At 45.3% G+C, this 23,166-nt stretch overlaps 1 long non-coding RNA gene across 1 annotated transcript in view; it reads left to right on the top strand.

Annotated features, from left to right (window-relative positions):
• The window catches only part of LOC118979189 (uncharacterized), a 28,729-nt gene extending 5,983 nt beyond the window's left edge, over positions 1–22,746 (top strand). Inside the window, exons 2-3 of the long non-coding RNA XR_005064856.1 lie at positions 8,900–8,902; positions 22,619–22,746. This is a non-coding gene — a long non-coding RNA (uncharacterized LOC118979189). The remainder of the gene's footprint in view (positions 1–8,899; positions 8,903–22,618) is intronic.
• The last annotated feature ends 420 nt before the right edge of the window (positions 22,747–23,166 follow it).

Genomic DNA, 23,166 nt, shown 5'->3' with positions numbered 1-23,166 from the left:
AAATTTATTTATTTGTGGATTTATTCTTAAAGAAAGGAGAAAGGAAGGAGAAAGAGAGGGACAGAAGCATTCATGTGGGAGGAAAACATGACCTGACGGAGGACTGAACCCGAAACCCAGGCGTGTGCCCTGACTGGGAATCAAACCAGCAAACTTTTGCTTTGCAGGACCAGGCCCGAACCAATGCAGCTACACTGAGTCAGGGCTCCGCTCTTTAATGAGCTTCGACAAATAAATCTTATACTTCGGTGTACAAGCGCAGGAAGGCACTTTGAAGCCTCTAGGTGGCAATGTTACTGTGCTCAAAATGAGGCCAGCGAGCCTCAGGTTGGGGAAATTGTATTAGCCCCTCAGGGTACCTGCCTTCCTGTCTCCTCTTCCTCCCTCCCTTTTGCTTCCCTCCCTTTCTCCCTTCTTTTTTCTGTCCTCTCTTCTGCTCTCTCTCTCCTCATATCTCCATTTCTGTTCATCTCTTAAATGTCTTCACAGAGTTTGAAAAACACCGAGGTGTAATTGTGGGCCCAGAGGAAAACATGCAAGGTCTCCTCGTGGCCCTGCCTCACACGCTTTGAGTATTAGAAATTTACTATTTCTAATAAATTCCACTTGAATTTGGAGGTGTGAGTGGATTAGGATCTTCAGAGATGCGGAGAGAAGAAGCCGTTGATTTTACAAGCAGCCAAGGTGATCATTCCAACGGCTTCCAACATGTGTGGTGTCCACACCCACTCCGTTCCTGGACATGTCGCGTGTTAGGGGCTGAGCGAGGTGCTTGGCTTTGCAGGGCAGATCCAAGAGGGACTTGTTGACCTGGTTTCGGGAGGGGACAAGGCTGTGTCAGCACAGGGCGTTTCAGCTCAACTCAGGACCCAGGAGGAGCCCTGGCTGAGTTTGCTGGGAGCCCAGCTGGGAACAGGACCCAGAGCAGGAGGGCGGGAGGAGGCCTGGGGAGGATGGGACTAAGCTGGGTGGGAGCATCGGGCAGTGAGCTCTCCAGAGAGGCAGGGACGAGGTCGCATGAAGCCTCTGCTGCCCGTTTTTGCACAGCACCCAACGCTCTAGCAGTTCAGCATTTCACACAGAGTGGACGCTGAAATGCTGTGAGGGGGTGTCATGGAGGAGGGGATTGGTAATTGAAGCTTGAAAAAATGTCATTTCGCCTCAGAGCGAACTGCCTTTCTGTGCCTCGGCTCTTTTGTGTGGTTCGGGTGTGGGCATATCTGGGCGACCGTTTGCCTGGCACTAATAGGCAGGCTCACGGTGCTGGCTTGTTATGAGATGTAATAGGACTTCTCTCCCTGTAAGAACAGCAGCCACCTAGCGCCACTGGTTTCTATTTTATGTCACCAAGAAAATCTCTCTCTTTCTCTTTCTCTCTTTCTCTCTACCTGCCCCAGTCTCTCTGTCTCTGCTTCTCTCTCCCCCCTGAAATGCCCCCCCAAAATAAACAACCCCCCTGGATTTCTGTTTATATATTTCTCTTTGAAACAATGAAAAAATCCATTCACTTTCCTCCAAGTCCCATTTTTATATTCTTTTCCTGCCTTAGGGATAATGTCATTGGATTAGGGGAGAGGCCCTTTTACTTGCCTGCCATTAATTAATCCTGCTGTTAATTAATCCAACTCTTTTCTCAGTATCTTTTGCTTTCTAAACGTAAGCTATAGTTTCCACTCCTTTCTCCTTCAACTAATGTGTTTAGTAGCTATAACTGGGGTGGGCATGAATTTATCATTGAGAACTTAATTCTACTACTGTTGTTATTTTTAAAGAATTCGGGTACAACTTTAAAAAAAAGAGGTTTAGAGCTTCATTTGATTTTTCTGTCTGCCTATACGAATATGTTCCTCTGAAGAGACCTTTTTAAATTTCTGTCCCAAGTTCTTCGATCAGTGCTCTGGGTCAAGCCCACCTTTCGGGGATGTGGGGGCCCGTGTGTGAGGCACCCCCTTCCGCCGAAACTGGCTGCAGCCAGTCCCCACCGCCGTCTGGTGGGAAGTGACCTTCTGCCCCTCCCATGCTTTAAACATGGGAGAGAATGAATGGAAGCAGCCGAGGGCAGATGGACCTGCAACATGCTCACGTTCCCAGAACGTTCCCAGAACAAAACAGTGTCTTTCTTTCGATTCTCTCGCCTTCTCAGATGGTTTCTCACACTGCCTTTCTCCTGCCCCTGGGGCTGGCACCCCTATAACTGCTCTCAGAGTTTCTCCTCCTGTCGTAGGGATTCCTTGTCCTTTGGCCAGTGCCTGGGGGCCCTTGGGAGCCATGAGGAAATTCACTGCTGGCTAGCGTGAGCAGTGCGAGGCCTGCCTGCTGTGCCCCTCTCTGCTAAGTGCATTTCTAGGAATTTTCTGAAAATTTGGCTACAGTGGAAAATGAAGTTCAGGGGATATAATGAACCCAGACATCTGACAGCCCGGGATGCGGCTTCGTGGTCGAGAGTGCAGGTTTCCACATGGGCCAGACTTGGTCTCCAGCTGCCTCAGTCTATCACTGGGTACCCTGCTTTTTTATATAAAATGGGGATAATCATAATACCTGAGAGGGGACCCTGAGGATCAATGGGATAATGCATGTGGTACAGGTAAAGTTCTCGAGTCCTGAAACAGGCCGAGTGCTCAGTGGCTGTCGTCTGAAACCTGTGATTAAGAGGATGAATCTGAATGCTGGAAGGCGCCTTAGAAGCCACCTCCCCCCGCCTTCCTCTCAGCTGAGCTCGAGCCGCTCCGACAGCTGTCCACACTCCCTCGGCCACTCTCTGACAGCAGCTTCTGCAGAAGGCCCGGACTCCTGACCCAGCACGCCTCCTCCCCTGGGCGGCAGGCTCTGGGCCCTCCATGCTATTTTGATAATGGCCGTGGGTGGTGACACACTCCGCGTGCTTACACAGTCATACATTCAATAAATATTTATCGAGCAGATGCAATGACAAGAATACACAGATTCTATATTCAGGCAACCTCTTGTGGCACCGGGGAAATAAAACATGTGCCAGTGATTAAATTCCAGAACCCTCTAAATGTTCATTAAATGAGGACCTAGAACACGTGCTATGGAGGGCAGAGAAGCGGGGCCACCTGGAGCTGAATGATAAGGTGACGCTTGGCGAACACTTGTTGGGCCCCTGTAAGTGCGAGGCACAATGGGGCGGACCAGCTAGAAGAGTAGGAGTGTCTCATTTACCTGTGAATGGGAAGCATCCAGCAGAGTGCACGCCTGTGGTAGGTAGACACCAACTATTTGTAGGGGGCACGAGTGAGCCTGGTCTCTCTATCTTTTGTCATTATTTGGGGTCATCCTGAGGCGAGGGGGGCTGCACCCCCACCTCTGCTTCTCCTTCCTGTCTTGATTCTGTGCCTGCCGGTGCCCGCAGCAGGACAGTGGCCCTCAGAAGTTAGTCCTATGGCGGCTGTTGTAATTGCTCTTGGGGAGAACTCTGCTCTTAGGTGTCCAACGGGTTCTGGTGGGGGCATGATGGGGGGTGGGCATTCTTTCCTTTCCATCCAGGCCCTTGTGTCCTGAGCACCGTGCCTGCAGCACCTACGCTATGCTAATATAATCAATGATTCCATTTTGTGGTTATTGCCCAGCTCTGATGCTCTCTTAGAAAGCAGGCTGATGCCCTATCTGGTGTGGCTCGGTAGATTGAGTGCTGGCCTGCAAACCAAAGGGTTACCGGTTCGATTCCCAGTCAGGGCACATGCCTGAGTTGCGGGCCAGGTCCCCAGTTGTTGGCACATGTGAAGCAACCACATGTTGATGTTTCTCTTCCTCTTTCTCCCTCCCCTCCCCTTTCTCTAGAAATAAATAAAATCTTAAAAAAGGAGAGCAGGCTGAGGTGTGGTCTGATTCCTACTGGTTCTACGAGCTTGGCTAGCAGAGAGGAACAGAGCAGAGAACTGAGAGGGACAGTGGGAATTGATTTATTCCTCAAATAATCCTCCTAGAAATGGGGGTTAGCTGTCTTCGTGGAATAAATGGATATCATCAGCGTTATTGAGTTGACCTTTTCCCCCTGTCCTGGTGGACAGTAACTATGGCCTTGCGGCTCCATTCTCTTGGGTGCAGTGCAATGAGGCAATTTAGACACATTTCCAGGAAACCCACACTCATCCCTTTGGCATTTGGGAAAAAGAAAAACATTTTCGACGGGAGCACAAAATAATGGGGTTGCAGTAGCCCCGACACAGTTCTGGCCGTGCAGCGGCCATTGGAGCCCATGGGAAATGATTTTAGACTTGTGAACACGGTTCTAATGTGGGCTTTTATTTTTAATGGGTGTTCCTTCTTTGCTGGGAATCTAGCTGACTGTTGGGACTGTCAGTGATTTTTGTGGGGACACAGAAAGGGGGACGTCCTGACTTCTCCCTCGTGCTACAGTGAGTGGAGAACACAGCTCCAGGGACCTTCTGCTCAGTCTAACCCTTGGGTCACTGCCACCACCAGTGACACTGTGTATAGTCTTCCTCTTCCCCGTTGGGAGGGGGTGGGACGAGAGAAGTGCTCGGAAGTGTCAGGCTGAGGTAGCATCATCAACTCTTAAAAGAATAACCTTTGTATTGCTTTAGTTTTTATTATGAAATTATACATGTGCATTAGAGAGAAATCCAGAAATCAGATAAATAAAATCAAGAAAGAATTAGTGAAATGCCACCAAGCTAAGAGCTTACAGAGATTTATCTCTTCAGACTCAGCATGGCCACTTTTGAGGTTGGAGGACAGAAAGGGCACAGCTGCTTCTCCACCGTCAGTTAAGAAAAAAAATCAGGGTTGCTTTATGGGAACCGAAGTTAATAATGGAAATATCTTGTATTGTACCCTTTATTGTATTTATAAAATGCACTTAAATATGTCATCTTATTGAATCTTCTAGAGACCCTCTGATTTAGGTTATTATCCTTATTTTATGATTAAAAACAAAAAATCCCAGGGACTCAGAAAGGTACAGTGACTTCAACTAAATAGCAGTTAAGTGGCAGAGCTGGGGCTTGAACTGAGGTCTTTTGATTTTAGAACTAACGTGCAATTTACTAGATTCCAGACACCTCATCACTTTATAGAAGCTCTGTGTATCAATCAGTAATTGCTACAGTGATGTTGTATAACAAGCCACTTCAAAATTCAGCAGCACATGAGTAGTATTTACGCTGTTGGTTACGGGTCCTCAGACTGACTGGAGTTGGCTGTTCTAGCCTGGGCTCACCTGGGTAGCTCTGCTTCAGCTTTCAGATTAGCAGGATTTGGCTTAAGCCTGGGTCTTAGGTCTATATCTGTTCCGTGTGTATTTATTCGGAGGACCAGGTAGAAGAGGATGCTTTTCTCAGAGCAGATCACTGGAATACAAGATCTACAATGAACCACATAAGCCCATTTAAAATCCCCTTTTCCACCATGACATTCCATTTGACATTCCATTGGCCAAAGCAAGTTACATGGCCAAGCTGATCCAATGAATAAGGATATACCACCCCCAATGAGAGGCGAAGGAGAGTGAATAATAATATAAGCCTTTACCACCTGGCCTCTTATTCCATGTTCTCCTGCATCAAAAATATACTTACTCCCTCCCAGTCAGGGCAAATGCCTGGGTTGCAGGCAGGTTCCCTGCAGGCCAACTCCCAGCAGGGGATGCACAAAAGGCAACCACACATTGATGTTTCTCTCCCTCTCTCCTTCCCCTCTAATAAATAAAATATTTTAAAAAAATATATATATATATACTTACTCCCATTTCAACCCTGGCTGGTGTAGCTCAGTGGATTGAGTGCAGGCCTGTGAACCAGACGACCATGGTTCAATTCCTAGTCAGGGCACATGCCTGGGTTGCAGGCCAGTTCCCAGCAGGGGACACACTAGAAGCAACCACACATTGATATTTCTCTCCCTCTCTCCTTCCCTTCCCCTCTAAAGATAAATACATTAAAGTAAATTAAAAAATATATATATATACTTACTCCCATTTCAATATCCTTAAATGTCTCACCCAATCTAAAACCTTGAAGTCTAAGATCTTGAAATGATACCGAATCTTGATACGGCTCCTATGGACTGAGACACGTATGAAATGAAGAGGCAAGTTACTTGTCATCTAACCACTCAACATACAATGTGAACAGGGGTAGAATAACTGCAACAAATATTTCCATGTGAAAAAGACAAGAATGGGTGGTACATTGTGGTCATCGACCCACGACAGTTCTGAAATCCTGCTGTGTGGGGTGCAGCCAGATTTCCTCATGGTGGCGCTGTGGAGCACTTTATCCCAGGCCAGTGGTTGGCAACAGTAAAGGGCCAGAGGGTACATATTTTAGGCTTTGCAGGCCATGCGGTATCTGTTGCAACTTCTCAGATTTGTGTGGTAGCAAAAACAGCATAGACAATAGGTATGTATAGGTGTGGTTGTGGTTCAATAAGACTTTATTTACTAAATTTGGTGGTGGGAAGAGTTGGCCTGTGGCCCATGGTTCTCCGGCCCCTAGCTCAGGCCCCAGCTCTGCTTCCTGGGAGTGACTGGCTAGTTCACTGTTCCCCGTGACGTTTGGCTCCAGCTTCCAAGAGATCCTTCCTTTTCCATCATCAACCACACATGGCCCCTCCGGAAGAGAACCTTAGAGGGTGAGCTTTTCTCACTGGAAAAGCCGCTTTTCTAGCCCCGGTTCTGCATAAAGAAATTTGGGGGCCAGAGATCTTTTCACATCACAGACAGTCTCAAGTTGACGACGTTTTGTCAATACAGTTGTCTCAAAAGTTTTGTGGATTTCCTGTGTTTGAGTTCCGCCGACTCCATGGTAGTGGCATCTAGAATTCATTTTGAGACATGTCTCTCTCTTGGGACTTCGTTTTGGCTACCTTGGCTTGAGTAGGCCTCTGTGGGACCGTATCTTCTATCTTTCTAGAAGCTCTTTGTTCAGGTGAGAGGAACCGATAGGCAACCCTTCAGTTCCCTCGCCCACGCCCTTGACTTAGTCTTTGTCCTGAGGCAGATCGTTTGAGAAGGTGAAAAATAGTTTCCCTTTTCACACCTGCAGCTTAGGGCTCATTTCTGGGCTTTCTATATTCCCTCTCAGCTTTGCTGGTACACTGGTCAGCTCCTCTCTAAACTTAGCCTTGTCTTGCAATACCTTCTCCAGCTGGTGACAACCCAATGGCCCTACCGAATTTCTGCCAGGGTGCTTTCTTGCCCAATGCTTCGAATCCATTAGGCACATTTGCTGTCCTGCAGATTGTAACAGATGAGTTTTTCAAAACCAAAATGTTATCATTTAAACATTATTTATTTATTTATTTGTAAAATGTATTTTTACATTATAGTTGCCATATGATGTGGTATTAATTTTAGGTATACAACATAGCGATTTGACATTTATATACCTAACAGTGATCACCACATTAAGACTGGTAACCAGCGGTCACCAACATAGTTATATAACATTACTGATTTGACTTTCTTGTATTGCACATTACATCCCCATGACTTATTTTATAACTGGAAGTTGCTACTTCTTAATCCCCTTCCTGCGTTTTGCCCAAACTCACAGATGATTTTTGTCAGGTGCTTCATCACTGAATGCACGATAGCGTTTCCAGCTTTCTAGAATAGTTTCCTCATCATCTGCTGCCTAATCACCAGACCATAGTCACATATTTCAGGTGTTCATTATGGCAATATTCCACTTCCGATGCCAACTTCCGTGTGGGCCAGCTATAGGCACGACGCTGCTGCTTCCTAAACGACCTCCAAACTCATGGCTTCCGACAGTGAGCTCTTAGCTCCCGTTCGCAGGTCTCCTGTCATCCCACTGACCCACTGATCCAGGCTGAGTTCAGCAAGGGGTCTTGTTTTAAGATGTGTGTTGATGGGGGTTGAATCCAGGCTGTGGTTAAACAAATTTTTTTAAATCCTCACTCGAGGGTATGTTTATTGATTTGAGAGAGAGAGAGAGAGACATTGGTTGTCTCTTGTATGCCCCCTCACCAGGGATCAAACCCGCAACCTTTTTGGTGGACAGGATGACTCCAACCAACTGAGCCACCTGGCCAGGTCCGGGTCTTTTTCACTTGTTTTCTTTCAGCTCCAGCAGTAGAAGGGCAGCAACTGCTTGGGGATAAACTCTTTCTATCGCATCATCACTGAAGTACCAGCCCAGTTGAGCACATAACACATTTAAAGCTTCTGCCTGCATCACAGCCATGAACATTCCTCTGGACAAAGTAAATTACATGGCCAAGTCCAACATCAGTGGAACGAGGAAGTACCCTCGTCCGCAGTAGGAAGGGTAAGGAGTTAATTTTTCGCCGAACTGTAATTCAGATGCTACCACTGGAGTTCATTTTCAAGATATGGATGTCAAAAGGGAAAGAACAGAAATGGACATTTATTAAATACCTTACTCAAGGCATCTGTTTTTTCTTTTTTATTCACACACTATATTATATTAGTTTCGGGAATACAGCATCGTGCTGTGACATTTGTACACACTGCAAAATGATCACCACGGTAATTCTAGTTACCATCTGCCACCATACAAAGTTAATATTATTGACTATAGGATATTAGATCCCTATGACTTATTGATTGTATAATTAAAGTTTGAACTTATTGATCCCCTTCACTCATTTCATCTACCCCCAAAGCCCCTCCTCATGGGCAGTTGCCAATCTGTTCTCTGTATCTATGACTCTGTGTTTTGTTTGTTTTGGTTTTGTTTTAAAGATTTTACATATAAGTAATCATACAGTGTCTTTCTCCATCTGACTTATTTCATTTCACACGATAACCTCAAGGTCCAGCCACGTTGTTGCAAAGGTAAGATTTCATTCCATTTTATGGTGGAGTAGTATTTCACCATATATGTGCACTAAATATGTACCCATTCATCCACTGATGGACACTTAGGTTGTTTCCATACCTTGGCCATGGTAGGTAATGTTGCAATAAACACAGGGATGTATATGTATATTTTTGAACTAGTATCTTGGATAAATACCCAGAAGTGGAGTTGCTGGGTCGTAAGGTAGTTCTGTTTTTAATTTTTTGAGGAACCTTTGTACTGTATCCATAGTGGCTACACCAGTTCCTGAAGCTGCTCCAGGTGAGGATCGAACTCACAACCTCAGCTTTGCTCCGCCATGCACTGTCTTGTAAGTACCGCATGCTAACTGATTGCGCCACTGGAGCTCCTGTGGCTACACCAATTCCTAGTTCCCCAAAAAGTGCACCAGGGCTCCCTTTTCTCCACAGCCTCACCAACACTTGTTACTCATTGTCTTTTTGGTAATAGCCATTCTGACAGGTGGGAGGTGATTTCTCGTTGTGATTTTGATGCGCATTTCCCTGAGGATTAGTGATGTTGATTGTCTTTTCATATGCCTATTGGTCATCTGTATGTCTTTTGGTAAAAATGTCTACTCAAGTCCTCTGCCCATTTTTTAATCATATTGTATGTTTTTACATATTTTAGCTATTTATATATGAATTCTTTATATATTTTAGCAATTAACTCCTTGTTAAATATATGATTTGCAGTTATCTTTTCCCGTCCAGTTGTTTCCCTTTTGCTTTGCTATTGGTTTCTTTCATTGTGCAGAAGCTTTTTAGTTTGATGGGGTCCTGTTTGTTTATTTTTGCTTTTGTTTCCCCACCTTTAGAGTCGGGTCCAAAAATTCACCACCAAAATTGATATTAGGGAGCTTAACTCCTGTATTGTCTTCTAGGAGTTTTATGATTCCTGCTCTTACACTCAGGTTAATTTTGAGTTAATTTATGGGTGTGGTGTAAAATCATGGTTCAGTTTCCCTCTTTTGCATGTGGTCGTCCTGTTTTTCCAACACCATTTATTCAAGGGACTGTCCTTTCCCTGTTCTTGGCTCCTTTGTTTTAAGTTAATGACCATGTATTTGTGTGTTTATTTCTGGGCTCTCTATTTGGTTCCATTAATCCATGTGTCTGTTTTTATGCCAATGTATGCTCTTTTGATTACTTTGTAATATAGATTGAAATCAGGAAGCAGGATGCCACCAACTTTTACTTCCTTTTCAAGACTGCTTTGATTATTCAAGATCTTTTGTGGTTCCATATGAAGTTCAGGATTATTTGTTCTATTTCTGTGAAAAATGCCACGGAAAGTTTGACAGGAATTGCACTGAATGTATAGATTGCTTTGGGTAGTATGGAATATCTTTCCATTTCTTTGTCTTCTTGAATTTCTTTCATCAATGTCTTACAGCTTTCAGTGTACAGGTCTATCACCTCCTTGACTAAATTTATTCTTAGGTGTTCTATTCTTTTTGATGTAATTGTAAATGAGATTATTTTTTTCTCTGTCCGCCAGTTTGTTGTTTGGGCGTATAAATACAACATGTATTTATATACTGATTTTTTATGTTGTAACTTTGCTGAATTTGCATATTAGTTCCAACAGGGGAATCTTCTTGTGGAATATTAAGTGTTTTCTACATATAAAATCATGTTGTCCACAAATAGTGACGGTTTTACTTCTTCCTTTCCAATTTGGATAAAGTTTATTTCTTTTTGTGTCTCATTGCTCTGGCTGGGACTTCTAGTACTATATTGAATAAAAGGTGGGTATCCTTATCTTTTTCTTGGTCTTAAAGAAAAATCTTTCCATTTTTCACCATGGAGTATGATGTTAGCTATGGTTTGTCATATATGGCCATTATTATTTGAGGTGTGTTCTATTTATACTTACTGGATTAAGAGTTTTGATCGTAAGTGAGTGTTGAAAGATGGAGGTGTAGATAAACACTGCTCACCTCCATGCACAACCACAGCAAAAATTACAACTAGACTATAAAACAAATATCACTTAGAACAGTCAGAAAATTGAGCTGCATGGACAACCAAGGAATTAAAGAAGTCACATTCATCCAGACAGGTAGGAGGGGCAGAGACAAAGAGATGTGCAGAGAGGTGTGGAGACTGGAAGAGATGTGCAGAGACATGGAAATGGGGAACAGGTGGTCCCACCCCCATGTGCGGTAGATAAAAATTGGGAGGGATCCCTCAGGAGTGAGGGATCCCAGCCCCAGACCAGACCACTCAGCTTGGGAAGTGCTCCAACACTCAAGCCCTGCTCCAATACCAGGAAGATAAGTCCCCATAACTTCTGGCTGCAAAAACCAGTGGGGGGTGGAGCAACAGAAGAAACTGTGGGATTCCAAGGAGTATCCTCTTAAAGGGCCTGCAATGGACTTAGGACGTATGCAGAGTCTCTCCCTCTGGGTTTCAGCACTGGGGCAGCAGCTAGAAGGGAACCGGTGGCACCTGGGGAGAAACTGAAGTGTCTGCCATTAGGGCTAGTTCTGGGGGACACCTTCCTCCTGGACAAGACACCAGAGGCCAGATATCACCCCCTTTTCGAGCCCTCCCCCCCACAGAGCCACAGAGCAATGACACCATATTGGAGTCTCTGTCAACCTGGTTTACAGGGGTTGTTGTACCCTGGCGATGACCTAAGGCCCCATCCCACCCAACTTATGTGCTTTTCTACAATAGGCCACGCTACTAAGACAGGGAGTCAAAGCAGCTCTCCCTAATACATAGAAACAAACACAGGGAGGCCGCCAAAATGAGGAGACAAATTAACATTGCCCAAATGAAAGAACAGAACAAGACTCCAGAAAAAGAACTAAATTAAATGGAGATAAGCAATCTGTCAGATGCAGAATTCAAAACACTGGTTTTGAGGATGCTCAAGGAACTCATTGGGTACTTCAACAGCATAAAAAAGACACAGGCAGAAATGAAGGTTACACTAAGTGCAATAAAGGAAAATTTATAGGGAATCCACAGTGGAGTGGATGAAGCTGAGAATAAAATCAATGATTTGGAACATAAAGAATAGCAAGAATGGCCCTGGCTGGTATAGCTCAGTGGATTGAGTGTGGGCCTGTGAACCAAAGGGTTGCCGGTTCTATTCCCAGTCAGAGCACATGCCTGGGTTGCAGGCCAGGTCCCCGGTTTGGGGCGTGAGAAAGGCAACCACACATTGATGTTTCTCTCCCTCTCTTTCTCCTTCCCTTCCCCTCTCTAAAAATAACAATAAATAAGACCTTTGATAGGCCAAGGAGCCTCTGAGACAACTTCAAACTTACCAATATTCAAATTGTAGCAGTGCCAGAGAAGAGAAAGAACAAGAAATTGAACTTATTTGAAAAAATAAGGAAAGAAAACTTCCCTACCGTGCTTTTACTGCATCTATTAAGATGATCAAATAATTTTTATCCTTCATTTTGTTAATACGGTGTATCACATTGATGGATTTGTGGATATCGAACCATCTTTGCATCTCTGGAATAAGTCCCACTTGACGATGGTGTGTGAGCCTTTCAACATATTGTTTAATTCAGTTTGCTGATGTTTTGTTGAAGATTTTTGTGTCTATGTTGTTCATCAGGGATACTGGCTCTGGTGCACGTGCGCATGTGTGAGTGTGTGTGTGTGGTGTTCTTGTCTAGTTTTGGTATCAGGGTAATGCTGGCCTCATGAAATGAGTTTGGAAGTGTTTCCGTCTGGAAACACTTCAATTTGGAAAATGGAAAGCACATACTGTGACGGCACGATGCTTTCCCAACCCTAGGCTGTTACGTGGAAGAGAGACTTCGGTCTTGAGTTACTCGGGTTTTTGTATTTTTGTTGCAGCAGCTTAGACTGTACACGATACCTGACTCTGTAGGGGAAACCGTCCTGTTCAAACCACTGGAGTTTTGGGTTTCTTTGTTAAAGGAACTTGGTCTGCTCCTTAAGGAATAGAGATGATAATACTACTGCTGGTGGCTGTAAAGAGATTAAGTGAGATAATGTGAAAAAAATCAGAAACTAGTAGGATGCCTGACTAACTGGCACTTGTAACATGTGCTATATTTATAGTATTATTGATATACAATATAAACCTATTTAATGTATTACTACGATTACTATAACATAAGAATAATTATTATAGTCACAATGAATCAAGTCCTGGCCGTATTCGATGCAGATTAGCTAGGGGTATCAGATTGGTGACCCTATTTCCCAGGAAGCTCCTCTTTCTTCTGCCTCTGTCTCCCTCAATGTAGTAATTGTCATCTTCTTCAGTCGCGGCCCACCTAGACTTCAACTAATTTGTCCATAAGTAGCCCTGAGCGTAGCGAAGAGTTAGCAGTGTTTAAGGGGGAGAACTCCAGTCCCGAGCGAGATATGTGGAGTGGGGTTGGGGTGTTTTATCGGTTTCTAAAATAAAATAGCGGAAGTGTTGGCTCTTTTGTCTCCTTGGCACCGCATATTCTGGATTTCAAAAAAATACGATTCAGTTCCTACCAGATCTCTCCTAAAAGCCTGTAGGTGGTTCAAGGGAAATTCATCAGCCTTTCTGGAAAAACAGCCTTACGTGTAAGAGCCCATGGGCAGAAATCAGTAATGTTCCCTCTGCAGAAGAAGCACAGTTTTATGTTCATTCCATATGTAGGGTTTAGAGAGTGGTGTGGTGGGGCTGGCAGAAAGAGTGGCCCCAGTGTCTAAAATCCATCCTCTGTTCCTGCAACGAGCATGCTTTGAGCATGCTCCCCAGCCAGGCGCTTTGCTGGGGGTTATAGAAACGAGCGAGGTGTCTTTCCGCCTAGAAAGAGTTCACCATTGAGCAGCTGTGAGAAGGCCATATACGGAGTGCTCGAGAGAATGGACTCAGGAGTCAGTCTGATTGGATTCAAACCCTGGCTTTGAGGCTTAGTGGCTTTGTGACCTTGGGCAATTTATTAACTGATTCATGCCTCAGTTGCTTCTTGCGTCGTATGCCGATAATATTGATACACTTCATGGGGTGGTCATAAGCATTAAGTCAGGACAGGAAAAGCAGTCAGAACCTTCCCCCCCCACCCCACACACACACACATACACAGTAAGTTATACAGGGCCTGGCACAACCCATGCCCCCCTTTTGTTACAAAATCTTTTATTATAAAAACACAAGCATATTGCCCTGGCTGGTGTAGCTCAGTGGATTGAGCGCAGGCCTGCGAACCAGACGATCGCGGTTCGATTCCCAGTCAGGGCACATGCTTAGGTTGCAGGCCAGTTTCCGGCAGGGGCCAGTTCCCTGCGGGGGATGCATGAGAAGCGACCATACATTGATGTTTCTTTCCTCTCTCCTTCCCTTCCCCTCTAAAAAGATAAATAAATAAAATATTTAAAAAAACACTCTTTAAAAAAAAACAACAACAACAAAAAACACACAAGCATGTCATCCTGTCACATAATATGAGCACACTCCAGCACACCCCATGACATTTTAGGTGAAATGGTCAAATTGCTGTGCATCTCGTGTGAGATATTCATATACCCTACCAATGACACTCAGGCGAGCCTTCCTTCTGCAGGAACCCTGTGTGTTGGCTGCTGTTATCCATTAGACTGCAAGCTCGGTGAGGACAGGGTGTCTTGTCTGCTCTGCTCACTGCTGTACCTTTAACAGCCAGACTAGAGCCTGGGAGCAACAAGTGTTTGTTGGCTGACCTAGTAGCTAATCAATAAATATTTGTTGAATAAGTTAATGATGGAATACAATGACATTCAAGTTTTTTTCTTTTTGTTTTTTTAGACCTTCTACCTTCCAAAAAAAACAAGTACTATTTACTCAGCACTTACTAGGCTCCAAACTCAATGCTAGTTTTTTTCCTACACTATAGATAACTTCTCTACTTTTCCAGGTCTCCCCTGTCTGTGATGGAGTAAACACTCATCACATTGTTTCTAAATTAAACCCAGTGCCCTGGGAGCCATGCGAGCTATTTTTCATGGACAGCTCAAGTCTTGGGAATTCCAGTGTGTTGCTTTGTATAACTTGACGTACCATAAAGGCCTTTTTGACCTTGAAGTCTCCCTTTTAGTAATTTGCATGTTCTTGCCTGGACTTAGTTTCTATGGTTAGACTACAGGTCACCATGACGAGCCTGTGACTTCCCAAAACATTCTTTATTTATTTAATTCTGGACATTTTCTCATTTCTTTTCTCTTAAAGGTCCTTTGCACATGGTAACTAAAACCCATGTGTAACAAGACTCAGACTCAATATTAACTGATTTTGTTCATCCTCAACACAGTATATGAGTTAGGTGTTATCATCATCACCTTCAACGGATGTGGGGACTGAGTCTCACAGAGGTAAAGGGGTCTGAGATCACACAGCTGCTGATTGGAAGATCCAGGATTTGAACACAGCGCTTTCTTGCTCAGGTGCTGTGCCTTTGAGCCACTTCTCTTCCCTGCTTCCTGAAGTCCCCAAGGATGGTTAAGTGGGTGGCTCCCGCTGTGTTCTTGCACGCACCAGGCCACGTTTCTTTGCTCGAGGGCCATCTGCAGTGTGCAGAGGAAGCTGGGCACTATGGAAAAGAGAACACGGAGAAACCTGCATTTGGTGCCTCGGCTCCATGGGCTCTTCCCATGTTTTATCAGCCGAGAAGCAGAGAGCAGGTCGTGGCTTGATCTGCGGAACGGCTCATTGCCCTGGCCGTTCCTGTCTTCCCTCATGTTCGGGAAACAGAAGACGCAGGCGAACTCTGAGCTAATGGGTCTGTTCGACTCATTATTTCCCCAGGACAGTGCTTTATCACAGGAGTTCCTAAGTGTTCAGGGAAGAAGCCATCTCATTAGTGCTTGGGAAGGTCTGAGGTGGGCAGATGGTTGCTGTTTGCATCTTTTCCTGGACAGGAACTCAAATGTCTTGGAGAGTGTGATGGAAGCTCTATCAGGCAAGCCAGACAATTGCTCTCCCTGTTCCCTCTCTTACCCACTGTTACACATCAAAGAAAACACTTTTTTTGCCTGTTGTTGCAATGCAGGCGCTGCTGAGTTGGCATTTGCATGCAGTATAATCCTAAAGGAACAAGAAAGAGCAGAAGCCCCTAGATGTACCTTGATCTATACCTTCCTGACCTAGCAGCTGCCCCCAGCCCTGTGCGTGTTGGCAGAGTAGATGCGGTAAGGGTGGGGTCTTCAGGGGACCTGGACCTTTAATCATTGGCCAGTGGCATCTGTCCATAACAGGATGTCATACATTGTTAGAAAACTCCGGTGAATGAAATCCAGATCTTTCTTCTCTAGGCACCAATGACTACAAAAACCACGACTTGAGTAGTTAATAACATCCTCCTGTTGAGTGGAAAATAATGATAATGACAATAAGAGTCACCACTATGACTATTATTGTAGGTAGGTAACATGTACTCGGTGCTTCTGTATGCCTGCGCTGAGCCGAGTGCTTTGCACGCAGTATCTAATTTAGTCATTGGAACAATCTTATGAGGTTTTCACGTAACAGAAATTAAGCACCTGCTCTATGCTCTTCATCGTTCCAGGCATTGGGGATAGATCAATGAACCAAACAGCAGGGGAGAATAAACAATAGACACACTAAATGAGTTGTATAGGATGCTACAAGGGATACATGCTATGGAGGACAAAGGAGAGGGGAAAGGGTACCTGGAGTGGGCAGAGGGACAGTTCGCAATTTGAAACAAGGTGGTCATGCAGGTGGTGATGTCGGATCAAAGACTTGACCGAGGTGGAGGTGAGTGTAGAGTGCTGGAGGACAGGGCACCGGCAAAGGCAGGAGGTGACAGCTCTCCAGGCATCGGAGGAGCAGCAGGGAAAGAGAGGTGGCGTGGAGGGAACTGGGGCATCGATGGAGGAGATGACCTTAGAGAGGCAATGGAGGGGCGGCGTGTAGGGGCCACTGGCGGGTCTGAGAAAAAGAATGGTGAGACCTGACTTACTCTGGCTGCTGTGGTAGATGCAGTTTATCATCCCTGTTTTAGAGCCAAGGAAATGGGTTTCTGTGGGTTCACCTGCCCAGGGTGACAAGAACAGGTCAGACTTTTGGGTCTGACTTCAAACGCCACGCCTTGAATGATGACGCTACATCATCGGTCCCCACCCTGCTCAAAACCATCCTTCCCTGCTCGCAGATGCCTTTCCTTTCTTCCCACTACTGCACAGGCCCCTCCCCTCCCTGCCTGACCATGCTGGGATGTGGTAGTTTTTGTCCAATCTTGTAAAAAGCTTTTCTCTCTCGCTATCAAGGCATCCCCTCGCCTGGTTGTGTATTTGCAGATTCATCTCTCACCAAGAGAGAATTCCCAGAGAGTCCATCTTTCTCTTGCTACCCGGCTAAGGATGGGTGGAGATCGTGTTTCAGTTTCGTGACCACTTTGGGACCAGAAGAATGATTCCAGGCATTGGACCCTCTTACCATCGTCTCCAGTGGCCTGGGGAGTTGATGGCGGGGAGATCATAGCCACTCAGTGGGGAACCGGGGCTCTATTTCATCCCTTTTCCCGAAACTGGCATTTCTCTCTCAGTGGGGGCCCCTTTAATGAATCAATTAAGGAGGGTATTATTATTAGAAGCTGTTTTCAGCCCAATTAAGACCTTGCAACATGTCAGCTGAGATAATAAAAGTGAGTTAAAGCTCAATTTTTCTTTATTAGGGTGTTTATTAGGAGATTGAAATGTTCATTAGGTGGAGCAGAGCGACACATTCATCTCCTGCTCATCAGTGGCCCGGTGGAACCTGTTCTGCACTCGGGGTGGGTGCGTGCCCCTTCTGATACACTGAGCTGGGTTCTCACTCTGCTTCTGTCGCAGGTAAAAATAAATTCCGGAGCTTCGCGACTCAAGGTAGGGAATTTTCTTTTGCTTCATGGGACCATGGAAAGCTTGATTGTGCCTGCTTGCTTAGGAGTGAGATAGTGTGCCAACATTTGGGTAATTGATGAACCGATGCCAGACCCTGTGATTATCTCAGGGACTAAAACTCACAGATTTTTGTCAGCTTTATAATATTTAAGGGTTATAAAAAATTTTAAAGATTATAAAAACTTTCAAATATACAGAGAAGTATGTGGGGTAAATTATTCACACCCATATATCCTCCTAGCCTTATTAAATCTTAGCATTTCCCTTATACTTCTTCCATTTTTTTTTTTTTTTGTTAAAACATTAAGGCCCTGGCTGGTGTAGCTCAGTGGATTGAGCGCGGGCCTGCGAACCACACGATTGCGGTTCGATTCCTAGTCAGGGCACATGCCTGGGTTTCAGGCCAGTTCCCAGCAGGGGACTCACGAGAGGCAACCATACATTGATATTTCTCTCCCTCTCTCCTTCCCTTCCTCTCTAAAGATAAATAAATAAAATATTTTAATAAAAAACATTAAGGATTTAGTTGAAGCCTCTTATATCATCCTCCCTGACCCCATTACCTGCTCTGACCCCATTCCCAGAGTTAACTACCTTCCTGAATTTGGAATTTATCATCCTTTATAGGTTTTTATATCATTACTCTACATAATGTGTGTGTGTTTATAACAACACAAAATACTGTTTTGCTTGCTTTCAAACTTTGTATAAACTCTGGCGTGTAAATACATCATTCTGCAGCTTGCTTTTATTTGTGCAATATTTTGTTTTTGAGATTAATCCATGTGGAAATACATAGGTGTAGTTTATTTTCTTTGCTGTGTGTGTGATTACCTCAATGAACTTATCTATTCTCCTGTCGATGAACTTCCCAGATATTTGCAATTTTTCCTGATTGAGAATAATACTGCAGGGAATATCCCTGTATGTCTCCTTGCTCACAGTTGCAAGAATTTCTCTAGGCTGGGGTTTCTGAAACTTAAAATTAAAAAAAGAAGAGATTCATTTTGCATCAAAAGTTAGTGCGTGCATGTTTGCTTACAGAGGCATATGAACCAAAAATACAAGTTTTACACCTCATGTCCATGAAGTATTCTGATACACACTTTGGTATCTGTTCTGTCCTGTCCTGTTCTATCCTATCTTTCCCTATTCTATACTATTCTATATGTTTTTAATAAAAAAAAAAACTGGTTGTGCCCTGGCTGGCGTAGCTCAGTGGATTGAGTGCGGGCTGCGAACCAGAGTGTCCGTGGTTCAATTTCCAGTCAGGGCACATGCCTGGGTTGTAGGCCAAGTCCCCACTTGGGGGCACACAAGAGGCAACCACACATTGATGTTTCTCTCCTTCCCTTCCTCTCTCTCTAAATATAAATAAAAATTAAAAAAAACTGGTTTTGACTCACTAAACTGATTCCATGACCCAGGAACAGGTCACAGAATATGGCTCGTAACACATTGTTCTGTGATGCATTACCAGGAAGTGAGAATGTGGGCCATCTTGAATTTTCCTAGGTCTTAGAAAGGAATGTCCTCTGATACATTTGTCTCCTGAATCCATTATGACTTTTTGAAATATTCTATTTATTTATTTTTAGAGAGAGGGGAAGCGAAGGAGAAAGAGTAGGAGAGAAACATCAATATGTGGTTGCCCCTCAAGTGTCCCCTACTGGGGACCTGGCCTGCAACCCAGGCATGTGCCCTGACTGGGAATCGAACTGGCAACCCTTTGCTTCACAGGCCTGTGCTCAATCTACTGAGCTACACCAGCCAGAGCTCCATTATGACTTTTAATAACCCCCCACCCCCAAATGTGAGTGGCTCTTTTATATTCCAAGTGCTAAATAGGAAAAAAAACAACTAATATTCTAGTTCTAGTGTACTGACATCTAAAGCCTAAATCCAAAGGCAACTGGGGTACAGTAGAAAGAACACTATTCTGGGTGAAAAAAGATCTGGGTTCGTTCTTGGCTCTACCTCCTTGGATTAGTCATGCCTCCTCTTTAAGCTTCACTTTCCTTATCTTTAAAGTGTGAATGGCAATCCTGCTTTCTTAGGGCTGTGCTGAGGATGAAATGAGATAATATATGTGTAAATGCATGATACCTAACAAGTGACTTGAAAAGAGAAAAGCAAAGGGATTTGATGACAAATGCCAACAAACACTTTTTCCCTAGATCCCAACTTAAACCCACATTTGCATAACTCTATCTGCAGGCTAGCTCCTTGCTGCTTTTCCCTACCTTCAAGATGTCTAAAGGCAGGAAGCAAAGGAGGGACACCAAAAATTGGTAAAGAAGTCCTGTGGCAAAAGCGGTACAGCCCCATCTGGCTTCTGTATGAGGAAAACTACTTTCCAAGCCGCGTCAGGTTTTGCGTGTTTGGGGATGGGGCTCATCTATGGAAAGTCTGAAGTCTTGTAGTCAGCAGCTTGTCCTCCTTGCTTTCTCTTGATTTTCTTTTCTCTCTCAATGTCAAACTCTACTCGGGGGCTTTTTAATTCTGTTACTTCCACGAGGCTTCCCCATCCCTTGCCATACTGTCTCCTACATGAGTCTCTGCTCGGTTTTCTCTTTCAAGTCTCCTCTTTCACTCCCTTTGTGTTGCAGAGTTCACAGAGAGTTTGGGGAGAAAGGATGGATTCCTTTCAGCACCCAGTAAGGGGACCCCTTCATGGCCATCGAGCAGGGAGAGAGTACTAATTTCTTACTTAAATCTGTTTTCCCCTTCCACTCACTCCTGCTTTCTGTGTGTACTCGTTGCCGTATACCTACCTGTCTGGTGTTATTTCCAATGGATGCTTTGTAATCCTAAGTCGACTCTAACCATAAGGGGTGAGTTGGTTCATGGAATATCCTGACACCTTGCTGAAAGATAAAGATCTCAATTCATCCCCAAACCTAATAAATAAAACCAGTCAATCCAAAGCTAGGCAAATCATGAGTAGAACTGGACTCTCACCCCAGCCAAGGGAGAAGAAGCCCATTGTTGAGGGTAGGGAAGTGGATGGTGAATTTACTTCACACATTAGAGCCCTTGTCCTCAGCCTGGCTGAGTATCAGAACCACTCTCCAGAGAAATTAAGTCTGGGGAAGGATAGAAAGGCAGTCAGACCAACACAAGTGACTCTCCCTGGCTAAGAATAGCGGCTCCTTTCCCATGTAAACAGGCTGGTGGGCTGCCGTCCTGGCAACTCTGAGGAGGCTGGGCAGGGACTGAGGAGGAGAAGGAACGGAACAGGACACGATTTTGCTCTTTAATAGGAAAGAAAACTAGAAATGCTGGACGAGCCCTTTCTAATGTCCACAATGTGTCCTTGTCCTTACTCCCGCCCAACGCCACCCAAACCATGAAATGAATGACTCTGCAGTTTAATCCTAACCTCAAAGGCTCCGAAATAGGGACAACAGCATTTATAATTGTACTGTGGCCCTCGTTTGATGAGGACAGCCTGTGAAGCAGGCTGACTGCAGGAAACCTTACTTTTACCCCTTTCCACTTTTGCAAAAAGTTCTGTAGTTCCCATTTGGTTCACTGCATGGGAGAGGGCTCCAGGGTGCTTAAAAGTGGCCCAGTGGCTGGGGAGCCAAATTGGTTGGAGTGTCCTCCCCATTACGCCAAGGCTGCAGATTCGAAGCCCAGTCACAACAAGGAACAACCAATGAGTGCAGAAATAAGTGGACCGATGAATCCATGTTACTCTGTCTCTCTTTCCTTTCTCTCCCCCATCCTCGAATCAATTTAAAAAAAAAAGCCACTCACTGGCTGCAAGGAGGGGTTCGGACAGAAGCTCGGGGCATGCAGAAACCCCTCAAAGACCCCTGAGCGCCTGGGGGCTCCTAGTGGTGCTTGAGCCCAGCCTACGGCCAGGCAGCCCACCTTGGAGGTCAGTTAGGTGTCTCCGAGATGGAGACACCTAACTCCTTGGGACATCTCCTTGGTGAGTTTCACCTGCTCAACCAGGAAGGCGCCGCCCAGAGCGCATGCGCTGGCAGAATGCACTGCGTACCGTCGCGGTGGGCCTGGCTCACGGTCAGAGCCGGGGTTTTGCCCCGCACAGCTTCTCCGAGTCCTGAAAGAAGCTGCCACCACGCTGGTTTGGCTTCTTCAAGTAGCACTGGGCTCCCTGGTGTTTCTCCTCGGCAAACTCGCCGAAGGAGTGGTCCCCATGCTCTCCAGTCACACCGTCGCTGCTCGAGAAGGAGCCTGGAGAGGCCCGCAGCACTCGCGGGCTGACGAGGCCTCCACCCCGGTGGAATCCTACCTACGAACGGTGAGGGGGCAGGCAGGATAGGTCAGCTATTGGGGAGCTAAGCTCAAACACAGTCTTGGCTGGTCCCGGAGGCCCAGGGTGGCGAAGGCAGTTTCGAAGGTTGAGACTGGAAAGGAGGCCAGAGGGTGGTGGAGGCTGGAAGAAGGGGCGTCCCTGGGTCTATTCCCTCCAAACACCGCGGGAGCAGGAGACCAATCCACAGGACCGCTGGCCCAGTGCCTTATCCTAACTTTTTGTAAAGAAAAAGGGAAGTTAAATAGAGGGTGGGAGACTGGTCTAAGAATAAGGGTGGGGTCTGTTGGAGTAAGTTTTTAGGCCCAAGAGAGAAGGCTCCTGCCCGGAATGCGAGGCAGCAAGTGGAAACGTAGTAACTGTCTCGTCCAGGTACATGCTCTGTCTCCCCAGAAACCCAGCCGGCCAGTCCCTGAGAGCCAAGACAACTCGGGGCTTCCACAACCCAGGTTGACCACGTAGCCTCTACCAGTGAGCCGTTTTCTATTTCTCTCTTCCTGTTCTGTATTTTTTTAGCTTCTAGAAGCTTCTTACCTTATGCCCCATTTTGCTGTTCTCTGAAAGGAGGCTGTTCACTTCTCGAAGTATTAAAAGTTTGTTTCTATCACCTAAATTCCTTTTTCTGTAATCATTTTTAACAGTTTGTCAATGAGGGATGGGATCCGCAGCCGACAGCTAAGGGCCAGCGTGAGGCCAGGAGATGCCCAGGTGAGGAGGCCCCGTCAGCCTTTGGAATTCACTGTTCCTCTCATCCTAGCCAAGGGCCCTGGGTAAGTCACTCTTGGATTTGAGCTCCACTCTCTTGCAAGCAGCTCTCTGATCCAAATAAACTTTATTAAGAATTAAAAAAAAATACATATTCTTCCAGGAAAGGTTCTGGGGCCCTGGAAGGGTTCCAGGGCTTATTAAAATTTCCAGAAATGTTCCAGGGTTGGCCAAAAAGCCTGTTTAGTATTTTCCATAAAATAAAAGACACATTTTTCATTTTCACCAATAACTTTATTGATTTAGATATTTTGAGTATGTTGGCTACCTCCTGCTGTTGGCTGCTAGTGGGTAGAGGCCAGGGGTGCTGCTAAACCTCTCCCAGTGCATAAGGCAGCCCTGCAGCCAAGATTTACTCGGCCAAAATGTCAATAGTACCAAGAAACTTCACAAACCACTTTTGACACGTTCGATCAGTCGCAGT

The sequence above is a fragment of the Sturnira hondurensis genome, unplaced genomic scaffold (genome assembly GCF_014824575.4).
Source record: "Sturnira hondurensis isolate 20B ecotype Veracruz unplaced genomic scaffold, ASM1482457v3 Scaffold0022215, whole genome shotgun sequence".
Lineage (NCBI taxonomy): Eukaryota > Metazoa > Chordata > Mammalia > Chiroptera > Phyllostomidae > Sturnira > Sturnira hondurensis.
The sequence above is the reverse complement of the archived record's forward strand: the minus strand, read 5'-3'. Positions and strand labels throughout refer to the sequence as shown.